This window comes from Lissotriton vulgaris, chromosome 1_1, assembly GCF_964263255.1.
Source record: "Lissotriton vulgaris chromosome 1_1, aLisVul1.2, whole genome shotgun sequence".
NCBI lineage: Eukaryota > Metazoa > Chordata > Amphibia > Caudata > Salamandridae > Lissotriton > Lissotriton vulgaris.
The window spans coordinates 1371355294-1371374316 of NC_141685.1; the positions used below are offsets into that span (position 1 = coordinate 1371355294).

General features: G+C 46.3%; 3 non-coding genes across 3 annotated transcripts; all 3 read right to left on the bottom strand.

The window, feature by feature from the left end:
• Positions 1-14215: 14215 nt before the first annotated feature.
• Positions 14216-14297, bottom strand: TRNAS-AGA (transfer RNA serine (anticodon AGA)). The gene has a single exon. It is a non-coding gene; the product is annotated as a tRNA-Ser (tRNA).
• A 1498-nt stretch (positions 14298-15795) lies between these two features.
• On the bottom strand, positions 15796-15867 carry TRNAH-GUG (transfer RNA histidin (anticodon GUG)). Its single transcript has one exon. It is a non-coding gene; the product is annotated as a tRNA-His (tRNA).
• Positions 15868-17156: 1289 nt separating this feature from the next.
• TRNAS-AGA (transfer RNA serine (anticodon AGA)) lies at positions 17157-17238 on the bottom strand. The gene has a single exon. It is a non-coding gene; the product is annotated as a tRNA-Ser (tRNA).
• Positions 17239-19023: the final 1785 nt, after the last annotated feature.

Sequence of the window (19023 nt, forward strand, 5' to 3'; positions counted from 1 at the left end):
CAGATTTTTCCATGTAGACATTTTCCAAGACAAAGTGCTCTATACCCAGTAAATGAAAAAATACCATTGCAAGTTGCTGCTCAGTTTTTGGATCTGAGTTTGTCGGGTTCTTGGTGAAACTACAAGTCCTATATATCCCCACAACCAGGAAGGTCTAACGGATGTAAGGGTATATTGCTTTCTAAGAGCTGTCAAAACTAGAAAAAGTTATAGGTGAAAACGTTGAGACAAAAGGCTGTTTTTTTCAACAAATTTTCAATTATTCCAATATTTAACTGTTAGTTTCTATAAAGAAACCTTCATGGATTTAGACAAATGACCCCTTTCTGAATTCAGAATTTTGTCTACTTTTTGAAAATGTACAGCTTTCTAGGATCCATTATTGCTTTCAAACTCATTTCTACCATTAACTGGAAGGAGGTGGAAAGCTCTAAAAATAGCAAAAATAGGCTATGTCCCAGAAAAATGCCAAAACTGTGTGAAAAATGTCGGTTCTCTGACAAAAGACTGTCATTTCCTAAAAGCTGAGAAAATGGAGATTTCAGCCCCACAAACTCTTTTTTGATAACATTTTCAGGGAAAAACCCAGAGGCTTTCATTTGCAGCCCGTTTTTCCCATTTTTCTGAAAAAAACAAAAAAATCACTATATTTTGGTTAATTTCTGGGACCCCTCCAAGGTAATCCACAAACCCTGGGCGCCTTTAGAATCCACATGATGTTGGAAGAAAAGGACGCAAATTTGGCGTGGATAGCTTATGTGGTCAAAAAGTTACAGGGGCCTAAGCGCGCACTACCCCAAATAGCCAAAAAAGGGCTCAGTACAGGAGGGGAAAAGGCCTAGCAGCGAAGGGGTTAAAGAAGTCTACCATCTTTGAGTATTTGAGGCTCCTTTGTAAGTGCTTTATATTTTTTCCTTGAAGAGCTATATAATAAAGGGGTCCGGGAAGGATTGCATTTATGGAAGATAAAAGAAGGCCCACTTGTCTCACCAAATGCTGTAGAGAAACCTGATGTTTTACTCATGTTATCCTTAGTTCGTTTTTGTTAGACCTTGCATTCTTAAGGTGGTCCCAACCCCACCTTATTGCTTTTCACCTCCGCATTTTGCTGTATCTTTTTGTTGGCTTTAGGACTCTGATCACTTTATCGCTACTAATCAGTGCTGAAGTGCACGTGCTTCTTCCCTAATCATGTGTATAATTGGAGTATACCTGACTGACAGATTTAATTTACTTGAAAGCCCCTTGTAAAGTGGTATACCATATACCCAGGGACTGATTTTGCCGCCCAAAGAAATAGCATTTCAAACCTGTCTCAAGCCTGCTACTGCAGTGCCTGTGCTGCAGTGTACTGCCACTTCGACTTGGCATTTAAAACTACTTGCCAAGCCTTAAACTCCAATTTTATTACATATCAGTAACCCCTAAGGTAGGCCCTAGGTAGTCCTAGGGGCATCATGCTATGTAAGTAAAAGGTAAGACATGTTGTGAGAAGTTGGCCTGATAGGTAGTGTTTCCAATTCTGGAACCACTGGTTATCAGTCCAAACAAACCCCAAAGATGTCAGGTTGTAAGTCAACCTTGTAGACAAGCTATCCTAGTGGTAGCATGGACTAAGCAGCCTTAAAGGCTTAACTTAGGAGGTCGTGTTAAGCGAGCTGTTTTACCACATACAATCCTGTAATCAAATGAAAGGACACCACACAAGTATATATTATAAAAATATATGTATTTATTTCTAAATTACTCCCCAGTACTCTTTATGAGGAAAGGGGCACAAGCGTTAAATCAAAAGCACTGTTACACATATAAAGTTGCACGTTTATGGATGAGGGCGGGTGGCCACTCAGACCATATATCAAAAAAGTGGTATAAGTAACACTTTACGAACAATGGTTAGGCCTAGGGCCTAGAGATTCGCTGGGAGCAGTCAGGACAAGCAATGAAGAAGTCGGGAGTAGCCCACAGGAGACGGGTGCAGCACGGAAAGTGCAGCGCGCACCAATGCACTGTCAATGGTGCGTAAAAGTCAATAAAAGTGAATAAAAAGATACTTCCGCTGAACCTAGGAACACAAAACTTTAGACACAAACCCTAGAGGTGTGTACCAGTGTAAAGACACCGGCGTTGCAAAGTTACCTCACCCACAGGCCGTGGGTGCACAGGGTCGAAGTGGCGTCGGGTTCTGTCACGCAGGTTCTTGGTGCTTGGAGCTGTTGCAGCTGCAGGCGCTGTGAAGCAGAAGTGTCCGGTGCGATCCAAGGGTGGATCGAAGTAGAAAAGTACCTGAAAGCAGAGGGGACAGAGTCTGGGTCACTCAGCAGTGACCAGGATGGAACCAGGACGGAACCAGGCAATGTCGGGCGCAATCAGGCGGTTGTCGATAGGCTTCTCTCCGCTGTCACGTGGGCTCTGGGGCATCTGCGACGTCCAGGAGCGGGTCACGATCTGTCCCACGTAGGCTCTCGCCGTCAGCACCGTCGGCTTGAAGATTGTAGCAAACAGCACTTGGCAAAAGCAATCCACGCGGAACCGGGAGATTGCTTATCACTCGAACCAGGAGGGTCAGAGTGGGTGCTCCTTTTCACAGGAGCTGGTGCAGATCTGGAGCAACCAGAAAAGCAAGTCGTATTTCAAAGTTCGTCGGCACAGGGGCCACAAGCCAGCTGGCAAGTGACCGGGCCAACGCGTCGAGCGCACACAAGCAGAAGGGCCCCACGCAGCACTCGTCGAGTGTGGAGGGGTGAGCTTTGGTGCAAGTGGAGCTCGGGGCTGGGGCTTCTCAAACCCCGGTGTACAGCTTCGAGGGTCACTCGTGGGCCGCACGGTCAGCGTCTCGTGGCCTTTTCAAGATGGCGTGCCCCACGCTTCCGGTCGCCTCCACGGGTCTCAGCTCTGCAGGGACTGTGGATCGGGCAGGTAGAAGGCAGGCAAGCTTGATCTCGTCGATCTCTGTCGCTCGAGTTCCGGCGGGAACTGCAACAAAGCAAGGGTCGAGGGCTGGATGGTGCCTGTTTGCACAGGGTGGTCACTCCTTGACCACAAGGGAGATTCTTCAGTCTTCTCACGTCGTGTAGAAAGTCGAAGGGTCCAGATTTCGTTTCTTATGTTTCTTCAGGATGATCTGAGGTCCGTTGGGACTGCTCCCCCTCTTATTCGAATCTCGGGGGTTGGACATCCTGCTAGGTCCCCTCCTATGGGTGGGACCCAGGAAGGGGGTGGTTACACCCCTCTCCTTTGATCCTGGCCGCGCTGGGACAGGGGCTGGGAGGCCCCAGAACCGGTTTGGCCGGATCCTGCAAGGGGCAGCCTTGTGCTCCCCAGGCAGTGTCTGGTTTCATTGAAACCTCCCTACTCCAATCCACTATCTCCTGTCTGGGGTGGTTTGACACCGCCCTGTGACAGGAAACTCTTTGTCCAGGCCTCCTCTGCCGGGTTTCGGTCAGCAGCAGGAGGTCAGACCCGTGTCTGTGGCAGGGGCATCCATTTTGTGGATCTGAGGCTCATTTTAAATCAACCGCGTTTCAGTAAAGTAACATGTCTTCTCCCTCTAGAAGGGTGGAATGCTACCCCCGTCGCCAGAACTGGCGAGGGGGTAGTATTCCAATTCGTATGACACCTTACACGACATGTTTTGATAAAGCCAAACCAAAGTTGCTATATAACCGCAAGGATTATAATGTGCTTAAGAGTATATGGTATGGCATTATCCCGGATCAGCTTAGGGAGTTGTTCCCGACAGCTGCAGACAGGCTCAGCTCACGCCAGAGCACCATCTCACATAAAACCACGCACTCTGCCTCCAGGATTGATGAGGCCTTCCATAGGAGTGGCTTACAGGCTATATATGTGTCCAGATATAGGTTTAGATATAGGTATACTATATCTAAGCAAGGGGTGATTACACCCACTTGCCCCAGCTGAGTGATCAGCCAGTTGTGTCAATTTAAGAACCAGCCAGGGGTGGCAAAAGCTATGCTTCAGCCCCTGGTAGGCCTTGGTGGCACCTATGCCCTGGGCACCTATAGTGCATGGTACAGGGGCTGACAAGGAGTCCATTTCCAATTGTGGTATGTACCTATAGCACATGTATTATAAATTTAGAGAGAGAACAGCAGGCTGGGGGTCTGATTAGCAGGCCCACAGCCTCAGTAAGTCGAAAACCAGTGAAGCAAAAAGCAAAAATTGGGGTGACCATAGGATAGCAGACCCTACTCTCCTACATAACCCCCCCCCAAACGCAGGGACATTAAACTTAACCTTGACCAGATAAGTCTTCATGTTCTAAGTGGAAGTACCGGGAGAGACCATCTGCATTACCATGGTCAGTCCCTGGGCGGTGCTCCACTGTAAAGTCCATCCCCTGTAGGGAAATGGACCACCTGAGCAGTTTGGGATTTTCACCCTTCATCTGATTTAGCCACAAGAGGGGCTTATGGTCTGTCTGAATTAGGAAGTGAGTACCAAACAAGTATGGCCTCAACTTCTTCAGGGCCCAAACCACAGCAAAGGCCTCCCTCTCAATAGCTGACCAACGTTTCTCCCTGGGGGTCAGCCTTCTGCTAATAAAAGCAATGGGCTGGTCTTGACCATCTTGATTAAGTTGTGAAAGCACAGCTCCCACCCCCAACTCAGAAGCATCTGTCTGTACAATGAACTGTTTGGAGTAGTCAGGACTCTTCAGGATAGGTGCAGAGCACATGGCCTTCTTCAGGTCATCAAATGCCTTTTGACAGCTAACTGTCCACTGAACCTTTTTGGGCATCTTCTTGGATGTCAAGTCATTCAATGGTGTCACAATGGACCCATAGTTCTTTACAAATTTTCTGTAATACCCAGTCAGGCCCAAGAAGGCTCTGACTTGTGTCTGGGTAGTTGGAGGAGTCCAGTCCTGTATGGTCTGGATCTTGCTCTCCAGTGGTTGAACTTGACCCCCACCTACTAGGTGGCCCAAGTACACAACCTTGCTCTGCCCTATCTGGCACTTAGTAGCCTTGATAGTCAGGCCTGCCTTTTGCAGGGCCTCCAGAACCTTCTTCAGGTGGATCAGGTGATCCTCCCAGGTGGAGCTAAAGACAGCAATATCATCTAGATATGCTGCACAAAAGTCATCCAGCCCAGCAAGGACTTGGTTCACCAACCTTTGGAAAGTGGCAGGTGCATTCTTCAAACCAAAGGGCATTACCACAAACTGATAATGTCCACTAGGGGTAGAGAATGCTGTTTTGGCTTTTGACTCTTCAGCTAGTCTGATTTGCCAGTAGCCAGCTGTCAAATCAAATGTGCTCAGAAACTTGGCAGAAGCCAATTTATCAATGAGCTCATCTGCTCTTGGAATGGGATGAGCATCTGTCCTAGTGACAGCATTGAGACCTCTGTAGTCCACACAAAACCTCATTTCTCTCTTCCCATCTTTGGTATGAGGTTTTGGCACAAGGACCACTGGGCTAGCCCATGGGCTCTCTGATGGCTCAATCACTCCAAGCTCCAACATCTTTTGCACCTCAGCCTTTATACAATCCCTGACATGGTCAGGTTGCCTGTAGATCTTATTCTTCACAGGCAGATTGTCACCAGTATCCACCTCATGGGTGCACCAGTTAGTCTGACTGGGTGTGAGTGAAAACAAGTGTCTGTGGGCCTGCAACACCTGTCTGCAGTCCACCTGTTGCTGCTCAGTGAGGCTGCCTGCCAAGGCTACTCCATCAACTGAACCATCATCAGGGTTCTGGGAAAGCAGGTCTGGGAGAGGGTCACTCTCTTCCTCCTGTTCCCCATCTGTGGCCATGAGGAGACTCATGTCCTCCCTGTCAACAAATGCTTTCAAACGATTGACATGGAGCACCCTGTGGGGGCTCCTAGGGGTGCCAAAGTCAACCAAGTAGGTGACTTCTCCCTTCTTTTCAATGATAGGGTAGGGTCCAGTCCATTGGTCCTGGAGAGCTGCTGGCCCCACTGGGTCCAACACCCACACCTTCTGCCCTGGCTGGTACTCAACCAGAACAGCCTTTTGGTCATGCCAGGCTTTCTGTAATTCCTGACTGGCCTCAAGGTTTTTGGATGCTCTCTCCATGTATTCAGCCATCCTGGAGCGGAGACCAAGTACATAATCCACAATGTCTAGTTTAGGCTTTTTGAGAGGTAACTCCCATCCTTCCTTCACCAAACTCAATGGACCTCTTACAGGGTGGCCAAACAAAAGTTCAAAAGGGCTGTAGCCAACCCCCTTCTGTGGGACCTCTCTGTAAGCAAAGAGCAAGCAGGGTAAAAGGATGTCCCATTTCCGCCTAAGCTTCTCTGGTAAACCTTTTATCATTCCCTTTAGGGTCTTGTTGAACCTTTCCACAAGCCCATTGCACTGTGGATGGTAGGGTGTGGTAAACTTATAGTTTACTCCACACTCTTTCCACATTGCTTTTAAGTATCCAGACATGAAGTTGGTACCTCTGTCTGAAAGAACCTCCTTTGGAAAGCCCACTCTTGAGAAAACTGCAATGAGGGCTTTTGCCACCACAGGAGCTGTGGTGGTCCTCAGGGGAATTGCTTCTGGGTACCTGGTGGCATGATCCACTACCACCAGTATAAATCTGTGCCCAGATGCTGTTTGAGGATCCATGGGACCCACAATGTCTATTCCAACTCTTTCAAAGGGTACCCCCACCACAGGTAGTGGTATCAGGGGGGCCTTTGTTGTGCCACCTGACTTACCACTGGCTTGGCAAGTGACACAGGAGCGACAAAACTCCTTGACATTTTCTGACATGTGAGGCCAGTGAAAGTGTGGAACAAGCCTGTCCCAAGTCTTATTCTGGCCTAAGTGTCCTGCAAGGGGAATATCATGGGCCAAGGTAAGAAGGAAGCCCCTAAACTTCAAAGGTATAACCAACCTCCTGGTTGTGCCAGGCTTGGGGTCTCTAGCCTCTGAATAAAGGAGTCCTTCATCCCAATACACTTTATGGGTACCTTGAGCATTCCCTGCAGCCTCAGCAGCAGCTTGCTGTCTGAGGGGTTCAAGTGAAGGGCAATCTAATTGGGCCTGCCCCAGGTCTGCCCTTGAGGGTCCCCCTGTCCCCAGAAACTCAACCTGATCAGGTTCAAGCTCCTCTGAGACAGTCTCCTCTTGGACTGCAGAATCAGTTTCCTGTGAAACCTGATCCTCAACCTGGGGCAAGTGGGAAGGCACAGCCTTAACCCTCTTGCTCCTCCTCTTGGGTTGTGGTTGGTCTATTGTTTCAAGATCCACCACTGGTTCAGGAAGGCACTTCTTAGCCTGAGACCTTGTCACTGCAAGGACATGAGCTGAAATCCCTAGCATTTCTGCATGAGTCCTGTACTCCACTTCTGACCAAACTGAGCTTTCAAGATCATTGCCTAACAGACAGTCTACTGGGAGGTCTGCACTCACAACAACTTTCTTTAGGCCATCTACCCCTCCCCAGGAGAAGTTCACAACAGCCACACTATGGGAAGTAGTGGAGTTGCTTGCATTGGTCACTAGGTAACTTTCACCTAGTACAATTTGTCCAGGGTCCACAAAGCCAGGTGCCACCATTGTGACACTGGCACAAGTGTCCCTGTAGGCCTGAGCCAGTTTCTCATTAATTAAGGGAGTCTGCCTATATTTGCCCAGGTTACTGGGGCTTACTGCAGTGGGCAAAGATATGTCCACATCATATAGGAGAACTGCCTGTGTGGGGATTCTGACTAGGCCAGATTCCACCTCAGTACCCAGGGTCAACCCTACTAAACCCTTTGGCTGTGTACCACCACTGCTGACTGTACTAGGGGGTGCAGTTGCTTTAGGAGCTGCAGTGGTGGGGACTGGATTTTTCTTAGTGCATTCACTGCCCCAGTGTGAAACTGATTTGCAGGTATTACACCAAGGTTTCTTTGGGCCATCATTCTTCTTTTTCTTGTTTCCATTTTGGGAACCCCCCTCCTTATTGCTAGTTTGGGGGCCTGAAGACTTCTGGTCCTTTTCTTTATCTTTCTGATTCCCACCCTTCTGGTCTGTTTTCTTCTGGTCACCTTGGTTCTGGTTTTTCTGCTTAATCCTTGTTCTGACCCATTTGTCTGCCTTCTTTCCCAATTCTTGGGGAGAGGTCAAATCAGAGTCAACAAGGTATTGATGCAACAGCTGGTTCTGACAGTTATTAAGGATCTGTTCTCTCATCATAAGATTGTACAATCCTGTATAGTCTGAAACTTTACTTCCCTGCAGCCAACCCTCCAGAGCCTTAGTGGCACAATCTACAAAATCAGTCCAGTCCTGAGTCTGTGCTTTTTGGGTGTCTCTGAACAACAACCTGTATTGCTCAGTGGTTAGGCCAAACCCTTCAATAAGAGCACTCTTCAGAACAGAGTAGTTTTTGGCATCCTCAGGTCTAACAGTGAGGAGCCTATCCCTCCCTTTCTCAGAAAAGGAGTACCATAAAATTGCTGCCCACTGATCCTCAGGGACCTGCTGTACCATGCAGGCCCTCTCAAGAGCAGTCATCCATTTGTGGATATCATCCCCTTCCTTGTAGGGGGGCACAATTTTTGTCAGGTTTCTATTGTCATAGGCCCTGTCTTTCTCTTTAGGAACTTTGCTGCCACCAGTGGCATCTAAGCCACTTATTTTCTGTTCCCTAGCCAAGGTAAGTTTAGCTTGAGCTAAGGTCAGTTTAGCTTGAGCCAGAGCTACCTCCTCCCTCTCTATCTGGAGTTGGACAGCCCTCATCCTGGCCCTATGCTCTTTTCTCTGGGAGGAAGTCATTCCTCTTTGAGATTCTCTTGAGGCACTAGAAAGGTGAGAGTCCCTTGACAGACATCTCTCCCTTCTATTACCTGGGAGAATTTGGTTATGAGATCTGGAGTGGTGCTGGCCCCCTCCATTCCCATGTAGGTCCAAGTTGGCCTGGTTAAGCCTGGCAACCTGTACCTGGTTTCCCCCCTGATCCTGATCTTCAGGCTCATCTACATCAGAGCCTTCTTCTTCTTCTTCCTCCTCCACTACATCATCTTGAAGATCCTCATTCTCAGGGGAGTTTATCCCTTCCTCTGTTTCCAAGGGAGTCTGACTCACCTTATCTAGGTCATCCTTTTGTAGGAGAGCTACTAGGGAAGGAATGGTAGGGCCTCTGCCCTTTTTTAGCCCCCTGGCTGTGCACAAGGCACTCAGGTCTTTGTGGCTAAGGTTGTCATATCTGGATGTTGTCCCTATAGGATCAACTATTACAGGAGCAGAGCCTGAGGCTCTTTCTGTATCAGACATGACTGCTAGTGAGGTGTAAGTGGTGCACTTACCTACACTAAGTGGTTTCCTACTGTACCTTGCTAGTGAGTTGTAGTCAGGGTGTGCTAATCCCTTTAATCTACAACTACTAAGTTCAGTAGAACTTAATATGCTAAGCTTTTGATTTATATGTACCTAGAGGTACTTGATGTGATCTTTCAATTTGATAAAGATTGCAATGGTAAAACAAACAGCAAGCTCAAATCCGCACCGCTGCACACCAATGTGAGAAGTTGGCCTTATAGGTAGTGTTTCCAATTCTGGAACCACTGGTTATCAGTCCAAACAAACCCCAAAGATGTCAGGTTGTAAGTCAACCTTGTAGACAAGCTATCCTAGTGGTAGCATGGACTAAGCAGCCTTAAAGGCTTAACTTAGGAGGTCGTGTTAAGCGAGCTGTTTTACCACATACAATCCTGTAATCAAATGAAAGGACACCACACAAGTATATATTATAAAAATATATGTATTTATTTCTAAATTACTCCCCAGTACTCTTTATGAGGAAAGGGGCACAAGCGTTAAATCAAAAGCACTGTTACACATATAAAGTTGCACGTTTATGGATGAGGGCGGGTGGCCACTCAGACCATATATCAAAAAAGTGGTATAAGTAACACTTTACGAACAATGGTTAGGCCTAGGGCCTAGAGATTCGCTGGGAGCAGTCAGGACAAGCAATGAAGAAGTCGGGAGTAGCCCACAGGAGACGGGTGCAGCACGGAAAGTGCAGCGCGCACCAATGCACTGTCAATGGTGCGTAAAAGTCAATAAAAGTGAATAAAAAGATACTTCCGCTGAACCTAGGAACACAAAACTTTAGACACAAACCCTAGAGGTGTGTACCAGTGTAAAGACACCGGCGTTGCAAAGTTACCTCACCCACAGGCCGTGGGTGCACAGGGTCGAAGTGGCGTCGGGTTCTGTCACGCAGGTTCTTGGTGCTTGGAGCTGTTGCAGCTGCAGGCGCTGTGAAGCAGAAGTGTCCGGTGCGATCCAAGGGTGGATCGAAGTAGAAAAGTACCTGAAAGCAGAGGGGACAGAGTCTGGGTCACTCAGCAGTGACCAGGATGGAACCAGGACGGAACCAGGCAATGTCGGGCGCAATCAGGCGGTTGTCGATAGGCTTCTCTCCGCTGTCACGTGGGCTCTGGGGCATCTGCGACGTCCAGGAGCGGGTCACGATCTGTCCCACGTAGGCTCTCGCCGTCAGCACCGTCGGCTTGAAGATTGTAGCAAACAGCACTTGGCAAAAGCAATCCACGCGGAACCGGGAGATTGCTTATCACTCGAACCAGGAGGGTCAGAGTGGGTGCTCCTTTTCACAGGAGCTGGTGCAGATCTGGAGCAACCAGAAAAGCAAGTCGTATTTCAAAGTTCGTCGGCACAGGGCCACAAGCCAGCTGGCAAGTGACCGGGCCAACGCGTCGAGCGCACACAAGCAGAAGGGCCCCACGCAGCACTCGTCGAGTGTGGAGGGGTGAGCTTTGGTGCAAGTGGAGCTCGGGGCTGGGGCTTCTCAAACCCCGGTGTACAGCTTCGAGGGTCACTCGTGGGCCGCACGGTCAGCGTCTCGTGGCCTTTTCAAGATGGCGTGCCCCACGCTTCCGGTCGCCTCCACGGGTCTCAGCTCTGCAGGGACTGTGGATCGGGCAGGTAGAAGGCAGGCAAGCTTGATCTCGTCGATCTCTGTCGCTCGAGTTCCGGCGGGAACTGCAACAAAGCAAGGGTCGAGGGCTGGATGGTGCCTGTTTGCACAGGGTGGTCACTCCTTGACCACAAGGGAGATTCTTCAGTCTTCTCACGTCGTGTAGAAAGTCGAAGGGTCCAGATTTCGTTTCTTATGTTTCTTCAGGATGATCTGAGGTCCGTTGGGACTGCTCCCCCTCTTATTCGAATCTCGGGGGTTGGACATCCTGCTAGGTCCCCTCCTATGGGTGGGACCCAGGAAGGGGGTGGTTACACCCCTCTCCTTTGATCCTGGCCGCGCTGGGACAGGGGCTGGGAGGCCCCAGAACCGGTTTGGCCGGATCCTGCAAGGGGCAGCCTTGTGCTCCCCAGGCAGTGTCTGGTTTCATTGAAACCTCCCTACTCCAATCCACTATCTCCTGTCTGGGGTGGTTTGACACCGCCCTGTGACAGGAAACTCTTTGTCCAGGCCTCTTCTGCCGGGTTTCGGTCAGCAGCAGGAGGTCAGACCCGTGTCTGTGGCAGGGGCATCCATTTTGTGGATCTGAGGCTCATTTTAAATCAACCGCGTTTCAGTAAAGTAACATGTCTTCTCCCTCTAGAAGGGTGGAATGCTACCCCCGTCGCCAGAACTGGCGAGGGGGTAGTATTCCAATTCGTATGACACCTTACACGACATGTTTTGATAAAGCCAAACCAAAGTTGCTATATAACCGCGAGGATTATAATGCGCTTAAGAGTATATGGTATGGCATTATCCCGGATCAGCTTAGGGAGTTGTTCCCGACAGCTGCAGACAGGCTCAGCTCACGCCAGAGCACCATCTCACATAAAACCACGCACTCTGCCTCCAGGATTGATGAGGCCTTCCATAGGAGTGGCTTACAGGCTATATATGTGTCCAGATATAGGTTTAGATATAGGTATACTATATCTAAGCAAGGGGTGATTACACCCACTTGCCCCAGCTGAGTGATCAGCCAGTTGTGTCAATTTAAGAACCAGCCAGGGGTGGCAAAAGCTATGCTTCAGCCCCTGGTAGGCCTTGGTGGCACCTATGCCCTGGGCACCTATAGTGCATGGTACAGGGGCTGACAAGGAGTCCATTTCCAATTGTGGTATGTACCTATAGCACATGTATTATAAATTTAGAGAGAGAACAGCAGGCTGGGGGTCTGATTAGCAGGCCCACAGCCTCAGTAAGTCGAAAACCAGTGAAGCAAAAAGCAAAAATTGGGGTGACCATAGGATAGCAGACCCTACTCTCCTACACATGTACTGTGGTAGTTTGTATGTCCTAGTAGTATCAAACAGTCTATTACATTTTTCACTACTGTGAGGTCTGCCCCTCTCATAGGTTAGCATTGGGTATTCCCTTATACTTTTTGGGGGGTAATTCCATATCAGAGAGGAGAAGCTTTATTTATTTATTGATAAATCCTATCTACTGGTGAGGTTGGATTTAATCTTACTATTGTATAAATGCCATTTTTAGAGAGTGAGCATTTCTCTGCACTTACTGCTCTATTTGCATTGAAACCTGTCTTCGATTGACGTCTGGATTGGGCTGCGAGACAGCTACATATGTGCATTCCCTGTAGACAGCCACAACACAGGTCACTCAACTGCAACTGCATTCATCTGCATTCTGATTGGCCTGGGGGAGAGCTCCGCTCCCCTTACCGCCAATATGTTCAAGAACGATAATTTATGTCAGTAAGTACAGTATACCTACATCTTATAATCATGTGTGTTTAAATAATTTGTTGTTAGATCGTTTAAATATTGAAAAGGATCTGTTTTTAATAGACATTTTACAAAAACAACTGGTACATTTGGGAATTCTGTAAAGGAAAAACCCAACTGCCGTGACATTGCCAACCACAATGCCGTGATTCGGATTCGAACCGAGGTTGCTGCGGCCACAACGCAGAGTACTAACCACTATACGATCACGGCGAGCTACTTGGGCTCAATAACGTACAGTGACATGAAGAAATTATAATTCGGAACACTCAGGGCTATATCCTGTGATAGGCTGAATGTGTTCATTGCTTCCTCATTCCTTATACAAAGGCTTTATCTCCTCAGTGGTTGATAGGCTGAAACCGTTTCCTGGCCGCCTGCTTGTGAACTGGCAGGAGTCAAAGATCACACATACACTGGTGGGCCTGTGATGGGACACCAATGCAGAGAAACACACCTGGCGCAGATATTCTATTCTGTTTATTAGACCTGCATCTCCCCTGTACCTCCTCAAGCCATCTGTATGTGAAGCAAGAAAGAGTTAAGGAACGGTCCATCTACACTTTTATTGGGAGGATGCTGCCATGAGCTCCTCCCAGCTAATCACACAAACAGCAGTAAAGCAAGATAACTACACAGTTAGGGGGGACTGCATGGTTAGGTTTTTGAGGAATTATTGAAACTGACCTCAGTGACCCATAATCAGAACTGTGGCTAATGACTGCATGCCTAATTATGATGAAGCAAGCACCATGGCTTGTAGGGGCCCCACAACACACTTTTCTTAGCTCATTGAATTAAAATATAAACTTCTGCCATGTGTGAGTGGCAAAGGCTTGTTAATTTTGTTGCTTTTCAAATTCACGTCTGACAACAAGACGAAGGAACATTGGGGCATCAGACGCTTTGGAAAGTAGCCACCAACCGCAGAGAAAGAGAGAAAGAGGGAAAAGACAGTATGAGGTGTGGAGAAAACAGCAGCAGGTACAAGGAGCTCAAATGAGATTAATGGCGCCTAAATAGAGCACGTAAAGGAACAGTTACAAATCTAAGAAAAGGGAAAGAAAAGACTAGGAAAAAACACAGAAAGAGCTTGTAGATGAAATTCTCTTCCAGGAACAACAGGTTAAGAGAAATTACACAGGGAGCAGTTAAGCTTGTAACACGGGGGAGAATAGAAAAGAAAATGCAGTTTTATGAAGTGTGTTTGCCTAATCCAGCTAGCACTTTTATTTTATTTCTCTATTTGCTTCTTTTATTGGTAAAGTAAGTTTCAAGTGCATGCACAGGTATGACCGAGAGAGCCAGGGTATAATAATTTGAAGCGTTTGCACCAGCGCTAATGAAGGACGAGAGTTATAGCAAAGATATGAAAGGGGGAGCGATAATAAATATGTGATATGGCAATAGTGACACCAAATTAAGCCACCTATTTATAAAACTGACATGGAAGAAATACTGAAGGTTAACTTCTGAAATTGTAGCCGATGTTAAAAAGATTCTCGTTGTCGGCAGGATTCGAACCTGCGCGGGGAGACCCCAATGGATTTCTAGTCCATCGCCTTAACCACTCGGCCACAACAACTGACTGTAAGGTGTGTGCACATAATCTGTATGCAAGTTTTCAAGGTGTCCCACAGCAAATTCCTGATATTCTGCAATGCACTTTTTAAAAATAAGGTTTTTTTCAGCAGGCACATTCTCTCCTAAAAACAAAAATTGCATGCGTATATCTCTAGTTTGGAATACCATAGGCTTGCATGCATACTCTCATGGGTCACTCAAGTTTTTTGGACCCTATTGCACTCTGTTTTCGTGCTGCTTTTAGTATATGTCCCATATTAAAGAAGTCTACCATCTTTGAGTATTTGAGGCTCCTTTGTAAGTGCTTTATATTTTTTCCTTGAAGAGCTATATAATAAAGGGGTCCGGGAAGGATTGCATTTATGGAAGATAAAAGAAGGCCCACTTGTCTCACCAAATGCTGTAGAGAAACCTGATGTTTTACTCATGTTATCCTTAGTTCGTTTTTGTTAGACCTTGCATTCTTAAGGTGGTCCCAACCCCACCTTATTGCTTTTCACCTCCGCATTTTGCTGTATCTTTTTGTTGGCTTTAGGACTCTGATCACTTTATCGCTACTAATCAGTGCTGAAGTGCACGTGCTTCTTCCCTAATCATGTGTATAATTGGAGTATACCTGACTGACAGATTTAATTTACTTGAAAGCCCCTTGTAAAGTGGTATACCATATACCCAGGGACTGATTGTGCCGCCCAAAGAAATAGCATTTCAAACCTGTCTCAAGCCTGCTACTGCAGTGCCTGTGCTGCAGTGTACTGCCACTTCGACTTGGCATTTAAAACTACTTGCCAAGCCTTAAACTCCAATTTTATTACATATCAGTAACCCCTAAGGTAGGCCCTAGGTAGTCCTAGGGGCATCATGCTATGTAAGTAAAAGGTAAGACATGTACTGTGGTAGTTTGTATGTCCTAGTAGTATCAAACAGTCTATTACATTTTTCACTACTGTGAGGTCTGCCCCTCTCATAGGTTAGCATTGGGTATTCCCTTATACTTTTTGGGGGGTAATTCCATATCAGAGAGGAGAAGTTTATTTATTTATTGATAAATCCTATCTACTGGTGAGGTTGGATTTAATCTTACTATTGTATAAATGCCATTTTTAGAGAGTGAGCATTTCTCTGCACTTACTGCTCTATTTGCATTGAAACCTGTCTTCGATTGACGTCTGGATTGGGCTGCGAGACAGCTCCATATGTGCATTCCCTGTAGACAGCCACAACACAGGTCACTCAACTGCAACTGCATTCATCTGCATTCTGATTGGCCTGGGGGAGAGCTCCGCTCCCCTTACCGCAAATATGTTCAAGAACGATAATTTATGTCAGTAAGTACAGTATACCTACATCTTATAATCATGTGTGTTTAAATAATTTGTTGTTAGATCGTTTAAATATTGAAAAGGATCTGTTTTTAATAGACATTTTACAAAAACAACTGGTACATTTGGGAATTCTGTAAAGGAAAAACCCAACTGCCGTGACATTGCCAACCACAATGCTGTGACTCGGATTCGAACCGAGGTTGCTGCGGCCACAACGCAGAGTACTAACCACTATACGATCACAGCGAGCTACTTGGGCTCCATAACGTACAGTGACATGAAGAAATTATAATTCGGAACACTCAGGGCTACTCCTGTGATAGGCTGAATGTGTTCATTGCTTCCTCATTCCTTATACAAAGGCTTTATCTCCTCAGTGGTTGATAGGCTGAAACCGTTTCCTGGCCGCCTGCTTGTGAACTGGCAGGAGTCAAAGATCACACATACACTGGTGGGCCTGTGATGGGACACCAATGCAGAGAAACACACCTGGCGCAGATATTCTATTCTGTTTATTAGACCTGCATCTCCCCTGTACCTCCTCAAGCCATCTGTATGTGAAGCAAGAAAGAGTTAAGGAACGGTCCATCTACACTTTTATTGGGAGGATGCTGCCGTGAGCTCCTCCCAGCTAATCACACAAACAGCAGTAAAGCAAGATAACTACACAGTTAGGGGGGACTGCATGGTTAGGTTTTTGAGGAATTATTGAAACTGACCTCAGTGACCCATAATCAGAGCTGTGGCTAATGACTGCATGCCTAATTATGATGAAGCAAGCACCATGGCTCGTAGGGGCCCCACAACACACTTTTCTTAGCTCATTGAATTAAAGTATAAACTTCTGCCATGTGTGAGTGGTAAAGGCTTGTTAATTTTGTTGCTTTTCAAATTCACGTCTGACAACAAGACGAAGGAACATTGGGGCATCAGACACTTTGGAAAGTAGCCACCAACCGCAGAGAAAGAGAGAAAGAGGGAAAAGACAGTATGAGGTGTGGAGAAAACAGCAGCAGGTACAAGGAGCTCAAATGAGATTAATGGCGCCTAAATAGAGCACGTAAAGGAACAGTTACAAATCTAAGAAAAGGGAAAGAAAAGACTAGGAAAAAACACAGAAAGAGCTTGTAGATGAAATTCTCTTCCAGGAACAGCAGGTTAAGAGAAATTACACAGGCAGCAGTTAAGCTTGTAACACGGTGGAGAATAGAAAAGAAAATGCAGTTTTATGAAGTGTGTTTGCCTAATCCAGCTAGCACTTTTATTTTATTTCTCTATTTGCTTCTTTTATTGGTAAAGTAAGTTTCAAGTGCATGCACAGGTATGACCGAGAGAGCCAGGGTATAATAATTTGAAGCGTTTGCACCAGCGCTAATGAAGGACGAGAGTTATAGCAAAGATATGAAAGGGGGAGCGATAATAAATATGTGCTATGGCAATAGTGACACCAAAATACGCCACCTATTTATAAAACTGACATGGAAGAAATACTAAAGGTTAACTTCTGAAATTGTAGCCGATGTTAAAAAGATTCTCGTTGTCGGCAGGATTCGAACCCGCGCGGGGAGACCCCAATGGATTTCTAGTCCATCGCCTTAACCACTCGGCCACAACAACTGACTGCAAGGTGTGTGCACATAATCTGTATGCAAGTTTTCAAGGTGTCCCACAGCAAATTCCTGATATTCTGCAATGCACTTTTTAAAAATAAGGTTTTTTTCAGCAGGCACATTCTCTCCTAAAAACAAAAATTGCATGCGTATATCTCTAGTTTGGAATACCATAGGCTTGCATGCATACTCTCATGGGTCACTCACGTTTTTTGGACCCTATTGCACTCTGTTTTCGTGCTGCTTTTAGTATATGTCCCATATTAAAGAAGTCTACCATCTTTGAGTATTTGAGGCTCCTTTGTAAGTGCTTTATATTTTTTCCTTGAAGAGCTATATAATAAAGGGGTCCGGGAAAGATTGCATTTATGGAAGATAAAAGAAGGCCCACTTGTCTCACCAAATGCTGTAGAGAAACCTGATGTTTTACTCATGTTATCCTTAGTTCGTTTTTGTTAGACCTTGCATTCTTAAGGTGGTCCCAACCCCACCTTATTGCTTTTCACCTCCGCATTTTGCTGTATCTTTTTGTTGGCCTTAGGACTCTGATCACTTTATCGCTACTAATCAGTGCTGAAGTGCACGTGCTTCTTCCCTAATCATGTGTATAATTGGAGTATACCTGACTGACAGATTTAATTTACTTGAAAGCCCCTTGTAAAGTGGTATACCATATACCCAGGGACTGATTGTGCAGCCCAAAGAAATAGCATTTCAAACCTGTCTCAAGCCTGGTACTGCAGTGCCTGTGCTGCAGTGTACTGCCACTTCGACTTGGCATTTAAAACTACTTGCCAAGCCTTAAACTCCAATTTTATTACATATCAGTAACCCCTAAGGTAGGCCCTAGGTAGTCCAAGGGGCATCATGCTATGTAAGTAAAAGGTAAGACATGTACTGTGGTAGTTTGTATGTCCTAGTAGTATCAAACAGTCTATTACATTTTTCACTACTGTGAGGTCTGCCCCTCTCATAGGTTAGCATTGGGTATTCCCTTATACTTTTTGGGGGGTAATTCCATATCAGAGAGGAGAAGCTTTATTTATTTATTGATAAATCCTATCTACTGGTGAGGTTGGATTTAATCTTACTATTGTATAAATGCCATTTTTAGAGAGTGAGCATTTCTCTGCACTTACTGCTCTATTTGCATTGAAACCTGTCTTCGATTGACGTCTGGATTGGGCTGCGAGACAGCTACATATGTGCATTCCCTGTAGACAGCCACAACACAGGTCACTCAACTGCAACTGCATTCATCTGCATTCTGATTGGCCTGGGGGAGAGCTCCGCTCCCCTTACCGCAAATATGTTCAAGAACGATAATTTATGTCAGTAAGTACAGTATGCCTACATCTTATAATCATGTGTGTTTAAATAATTTGTTGTTAGATCGTTTAAATATTGAAAAGGATCTGTTTTTAATAGACATTTAACAAAAACAACTGGTACATTTGGGAATTCTGTAAAGGAAAAACCCAACTGCCGTGACATTGCCAACCACAATGCCGTGACTCGGATTCGAACCGAGGTTGCTGCGGCCACAACGCAGAGTACTAACCACTATACGATCAAGGCGAGCTACTTGGGCTCAATAACGTACAATGACATGAAGAAATTATAATTCGGAACACTCAGGGCTACTCCTGTGATAGGCTGAATGTGTTCATTGCTTCCTCATTCCTTAAACAAAGGTTTTATCTCCTCAGTGGTTGATAGGCTGAAACCGTTTCCTGGCCGCCTGCTTGTGAACTGGCAGGAGTCAAAGATCACACATACACTGGTGGGCCTG